We start from the raw sequence: 6,847 nt of genomic DNA, 5'->3' as shown, positions 1-6,847 counted from the left end.
TTGTAGATTCAAGAAGCACTTAAAAGAAATAGTGGAGATTAAGCTCACAAATCTTCGAGGGATGACACGCTTCAAGGGGGAGTATTTTATATACATTAGCTTTTCCTTGTTATTACATTTATGATATTGCTATTGACCTGATTGTGCTATCTTGATGACATTGAGGACAATGTCAAATTTGAGTTTGGGAGTGCAATAGGATTTGCATGTTAAGCTTTGCATTGCATTTTAGGTAGAAAATTTTTGCATTTTAGGTGGAAAATTTTTGCAATTTTTGCATTTTTACCATAATATCAATAAAAGTTTTGCATTTTTGACTCTTTTGATATGATAAGAATTGTTTTGACGGACGATTGAAACAATTTGAGAAGTTTGATATGTTGATTGCTTAGAAAAGTATAAAAGGAAGAATGTTCACAATGGAATTGATATTTGGCTTTGTGTAGATTATTTTTGCTAGGCATGTGTACATCATTCCATTGTAATGAAATTGTGAGTTCTTAGAGCAAGTATATGAGCATGGATGTGATTTTCTAATTGTCTTACCAATCCTAGAACAGGTCTTTGAACTCAAATTTACATAAAAAGGGAACCAATTTACATTCTAGAGTGCACATTAACTTCGAGAAAGGCAAAGGAGAAACAAGATCTGCAAGATTGCTAAAAGGGATTTTCAGCTAAAGTTTCAAAAGTCCAAGGCTGCAATTATCCATCTTGGTCCTTTCATTCTATTTATTCTCATGTCTTTTCTTTATTTTATAAACTTGATTGTAAAACTTATCATATGTGAGTAGTTTTTTTTTTCTAGCGTTAGAGATGTAGCACTCTCACTTTAATTATGGATTTGGTTTGATTTTATTTAATATACTGGTTATTTTATTCTTTGATTCAATCTCTTGTGTTCTTAATGCATGCTATGTATTGATACTCACTTAGTATTAATTTTAGATATTAATTGAAGGACTGAAATGTGAAGATTAATATTAAAAAATTAAGATTTTGAACTTAGAATTTTTAATCTAGAGATATGCTGAAATTCTATATGGATTTAACAATTAATGAGTTTAATTAATTTAATCACCACTAAAGTAGGGTTTAGGTTAATTAAACATATTGAATGTCTTGAGAGAGGACTTAAGATAATTTAGTATTAATTTCCTTCAAAGTAATAATCTCCCATTTATTAAATAAATTAGATGATTCTATAATTGATTGAAGTATGAATCCCTAAATCTAGAATGTTTTTATTAATATTTAAGTTTAGTTAATTATTTTAGATTTTATTTCTTTTAATTTAGATTTAATTACTATTTCTATACAATTCGATCATCTAGATAATTAAAATTACTATAATTTAATACTCAATATGGTCCTCATGAAAATAATTCTCTACTTACTATTTTATTACTTATTACCGATTCGTGCATTTACAGGATTGTAAACCCATAAACAATTGGTAAAAAAGTAAAAGACCCACTCATAAACCGACACATGAACAGTGAATATAAAAAAGGAATAGTATAACATCCAGTTACCTGGGTGGAGCCACATGCTATTGAGCGAGTTAATTGACTCACTCAACTTTATTAAAAAATTTTAAAAAATATATAGTATATAATATATTTTAAAATAATTTTAATAAATTAATTTTATTAAAATTAATAAAATATAAAATTAAGGTCAATTTTATATTTTAAATTAATATAAAAAATTTAAATTTAGGTATTTTGTAGTTATATATAATTTATTTATAAAATATATTTTTAATCTTCGAGTATATAGTAATAATATGTTACCTGGGCTAGGAACAAATGGAGGCTTGGACATTAGGGTGGGGACAATGATGATGGATCGCGCTGCTATTGATGGGAAGAGATTTTAGCAAAGTAAGCCCATTGTTTGTAATTGATGGCAGTCATAAAGCGGGTACATTGGCACCCATGATAGGCTGCCCTGCCCTGGGTAGACCCGAGAAATGCTCGTTCATATAGGACCCGCCGTGTAACTCAGCATCTGTGGGTATATGATAAAGAAGGGGAAATTTGTCGTTATATTATTATTAAGAGCATTATACTAGCGTCCGCTGTTTTAAGCATATAGTAATAATAAGAAAAAACAAATTTTTATTAAAAGAAAAAGATGCAGGTAATTTGGTCTTTCAACAGTGAATTGACCATGACTCCAAGAAAGAAAATATACAAGGTAAATTGTTTCTGTACCCTATATGTCTTTTATTCAAACATCCTAGCCTCTGCATCTCACTTTTGAACTCACACGCCAAGCAATTCTACCAGCTACCTGCCTCTTCACAACAAATGAAGTTTAATCAGCCCAACCTTTATACACTTGTGCATCTACAAGTGTTTCTCTTCTTCTCTATTAACTTAGCATGCCTACAAGCCAATGCTTCATCAGGAAAAGAGACTGATCAACTTGCTCTGCTCAAATTCAAACAAGGGATAACCAGTGATCCACAAGGTATCTTCAACTCTTGGAATGATTCTCTCCATTTCTGCAACTGGACAGGAATCACATGTGGTCGCCGCCATCAAAGAATCACCTCCTTGGTCTTGGAAGGGCAGAATCTGTTTGGATCTATACCTCCACATATCGGCAACATGTTGTTTTGGAGGTTGATCAACCTCCAAAACAACACCTTCCGCAGTGAAATTCCACAGCAAGTTGGCAAGTTATTTCGACTGTAAAAATTTCTTCTGGGATATAATTCATTACAAGGTGAAATTCCACTCAATTTGACTCGCTGCTCCCAACTGAAGATGATATATTTACAGTGGAATAATCTCACTGGAAAAATCCCAGCAGAACTTGGATCTCTGACAAAGCTAGAGAAGCTTGCATTTTATCATAACAATCTGACAGGAGAAATTCCACCTTCTCTAGACAACCTTTCATCACTTAGAGTGTTTACTGCTCGGGAAAATAATTTAGAGGGAAGTATTCCAAATGAGATGGGTCGATTAAAAAGCTTGAATATTTTTTCTGTTGGAGTTAATAGATTATCAGGTATAATCTCTCCCTCTCTTTTCAACATCACATCTTTGAGTTCTCTGGCAGTTTCTTTAAACCAACGTAGTGGGAGTCTACCTGACAACATTTGCTTCACTCTTCCAAATCTTCAAACTTTTATAATAGATGGAAACTATTTCTCAGGTCCAATACCAAATTCATTGTCCAATGCGTCTCAGCTTCAAATGGTTGCTTTCTCTAGTAACAATTTTGTGGGGCAAGTTCCCACTAACCTTGGAAATTTACAGAGTCTCAGGTGGCTGAACTTGGAGTTCAATAATCTTGGAAGTAACTCATCAAATTACTTGCTTTTCTTGACCTCCTTGACAAACTGTAGCAATCTAGAAACCTTGCATTTCAGCGGAAACAATTTTGGAGGTGTCTTGCCAGACTCTGTAGCCAATTTTTCAACTCGGCTCACTACATTACATTTGGGAGCAAATCAAATCACTGGAATTATTCCTGCGGCAATGGAGAATCTCGTCAACTTCATTTCATTGAATATTGAGGACAACCTTTTCACGGGTTTCATCCCCGACCAGTTTGGAAAGCTTCAAAAGCTACAAGCATTATCTTTTGGTGTAAATAGATTGTCAGGTCAAATTCCGTCCTCCATAGGTAACCTCACTCAATTATCTATTTTCTCGCTTTTGGAAAACAAATTGAAAGGAAGCATTCCTTCAAGTATTAGAAATTGCCAACATTTATATGGTTTATATTTTTCAGCAAATAAACTCAGTGGAGAGTTACCTAAGGAAGTTTTAGGCCTTACTTCCTTATCACAAATACTAAATTTATCTCAAAACTCTTTCAATGGGAACTTACCAACAGAGGTGGGAAAGCTTAAAAATATAAATATACTAGATGTCTCAGAGAACAATCTTTCAGGTGAAATACCTGGAACCATTGGAGATAGCCTGACCCTAGAATATCTTCATATGCAAGGAAATTTTTTCCAAGGAACCATCCCTTCATGTTTTGCTTCCCTTAGAGGCCTTCAACATTTAGATCTTTCACGAAACAACTTGTCAGGACAAATTCCAAAAGATCTCCAAGAACTCCCTTATCTCCAATACTTGAATCTTTCTTTCAATGATCTTGAGGGAGAGGTACCAAAAAGAGGAGTATTTATTAATGCCAGTGCATTGTCACTGATCGGTAATAACAAGCTTTGCGGTGGTGTCACTGAACTTGGTTTGCCAAAATGCGCCACCAGAATGATGAAGAAAGTGAAATCCCATACTCCTAAGCTAGTGGTCGTAACTGCTTATGTGGTTCCTCTGCGCTTTCAATTCTGATCTTTTTTCTTATTCGCTGGATGAGAAAATCAAGAAGCAAGCCTGCTTCTGCACCCTTATAAATGAACCACCTTCTAAATGTATCTTATAAAGACCTTTATCAAGCGACGGATGGATTCTCTTCTAGCAATTTAATTGGTTCAGGTAGCTTTAGCTCTGTGTATAAAGGATTTCTACCTCAAGTCGAAAGACCATTAGCTGTTAAGGTCCTCAACCTTGAGCAAACAGGTGCAATTAAGAGCTTCATGGCTGAATGCAATGCACTGGGAAATGTAAGGCATCGAAATCTTGTTAAGCGCATAACATGTTGCTCCAGCTTAGATTACAAATCTTATGCATTCAAAGCTTTAATTTTTGAATATATGGGGAATGGAAGCCTAGAAAAGTGGCTGCATCCATGTGAAGAAGGTGAAAATCAGAAAAGAAGCTTGAACCTTCTTCAAAGACTCAATATCGCCATTGGTGTAGCATCAGCATTGCATTATCTACATGACCTTTGTGGAAAGCCTATCATTCATTGTGGCCTGAAACCCAGCAATGTTCTTCTTGATGATGATATGGTTGCTCATGTAAGCGATTTTGGTCTAGCAAAACTCTTCTCAATCAACAGCAATTCATCCCTAAGTCAAACTAGCACAACCGGAATCAAAGGAATCGTTGGTTATGTAGCTCCAGGTAATTAACAACTATATAAGTCATCTTCCTCTATTTTTCCTTTTGTTTATCTTCTAATTCTGCTTCTTCTTCTTCCTTTAATAGTCTTTTTTTTTATTATTATTATATAAACAAAAATTAATATGTTTTTCAATTACACTTTCTTATTTATAAATATTAGGATTAGATAAATTTCCACCAATTACTGAATGCTTCAAGGACCACTGTTCTATATCAGTTCTATATAAATTCCACATACGTAACTTGAGGAGTTATATCCTCGTATTATTAACTTTCACCTATACCAGCTCTAATCAAACTTGTGTTCCTCATTTGTTAACTTATTGTTAGTCAACAAGTGATGAACTAATTAATTTGATTACTTTCATATACATGCAGAATATGGAATGAGTGGTTTAACATCGAAAGAAGGAGATGTTTATAGCTATGGGATTCTTGTGTTAGAGATGTTCTCAAAAAGAAGACCAACTGATGAAATGTTTAAAGAGGGAATAAATCTCCATGATTTTGTAAAGGCAGCATTACCAAAACGACTTTTACAAATTGTGGATCCAACCCTTCTTCCTAGAGAAATAGCAAATGAAGTATGTGAAGACGATGAAATAGTGGAAGCAAAAGAAACCAATCACCATGATAACTTGAGCCGCGTTATAGTGAATGTGAGACAATGCCTAGTTTCAATACTTGAAATTGGGGTTGCATTTTCACTGGAGTCACCTATGGAACGAAAGAATATGGCAGATGTCCTAAAAGAGTTGCATTTGATAAAGAAAACTTTTATGGATATTCAGATGCCCAGAAACAAACCAATGGAGGATGATTAAGAGGTAATTCTACAAATTTAACTTTTGAAAATTTTTTTTTACCTGAATTAATAAATATATATCTTAATTTTTGCATATCTTTTAATTATATCCTATATTTCTAATTTTATTAATTTATTTATTAATTTATTATTTTCTTTCAATGGGCTTTTTTTCTTTAAATTTTAATACAATAGAAAAATATCTATAACGTGGGACTAAGATCCATTTTGAGTTGCATAAAAATTATCAAATAACTTAATGTTTTAGTATTGTTTCATACGATCCCATGAAAGTTCCTTTATATCATGATGGCAATGTGGCTAACTTTTTTATTTACATGATTTGAACTACAGGTGCTTATCGTTTCAAGGGAAGTGAAATTGAATAAATGTCCAACTTTTCTATATGTGATCTATGCAAATATATATTTCTTAAGTATTCTTCATTGTTATCTTTTTTCTTTTTCTTTTTTTTTTTCTCCTCAATGTGTTGTGCTAATAAATTGACGCTATTTAGAAACAATTTGTCATACAATATGAGTATATAATATCAATTTTAATAGTCATTAAACTTTAATTTGTATCAATAAAATTATTATTATTATTATTATACTCAAGTATCCCTTGCCCAAATTCATTTAATTAGCCTCCTCATTAGATCCCTATTAAGATTCTAAACACAGGAAGAAAACCTGAATTAGCAACAGTAGCATTCAATAAAACATGGTGGAACAACTTCCTTGCAAGTACTGTTGTTTAAATTCCTCGCTTACAAGTACAGCTGTTTATAGATTTAATTTCTTATGTAATCAATGAAGCTTCCATCAATTTCAATTTGGCTAATAAACTTCAATAAAAATCTTTAAATTTTAATTTTTATATTAATAATCATAATTAATGAACTTTAGTAAATTTAATAATTGTATAATTGTAATGAAACTCTACTAGGTAGTTGGATGCCCTGTTATATAATTGCATGATATAAGATCATTCTTTTTTAACAAATTTGATAAATTTTATATATTGCATTTTTTTTATATAC

At 32.4% G+C, this 6,847-nt stretch overlaps 1 pseudogene; it reads left to right on the top strand.

Moving 5' to 3' along the window:
- Nucleotides 1-2,254: 2,254 nt before the first annotated feature.
- LOC110635521 (probable LRR receptor-like serine/threonine-protein kinase At3g47570) lies at nucleotides 2,255-6,292 on the top strand (annotated as a pseudogene).
- The last annotated feature ends 555 nt before the right edge of the window (nucleotides 6,293-6,847 follow it).

Source organism: Hevea brasiliensis, chromosome 12 (genome assembly GCF_030052815.1).
Source record: "Hevea brasiliensis isolate MT/VB/25A 57/8 chromosome 12, ASM3005281v1, whole genome shotgun sequence".
Taxonomy (NCBI): domain Eukaryota; kingdom Viridiplantae; phylum Streptophyta; class Magnoliopsida; order Malpighiales; family Euphorbiaceae; genus Hevea; species Hevea brasiliensis.
This window is presented reverse-complemented; position numbering and strand designations above follow the sequence as displayed.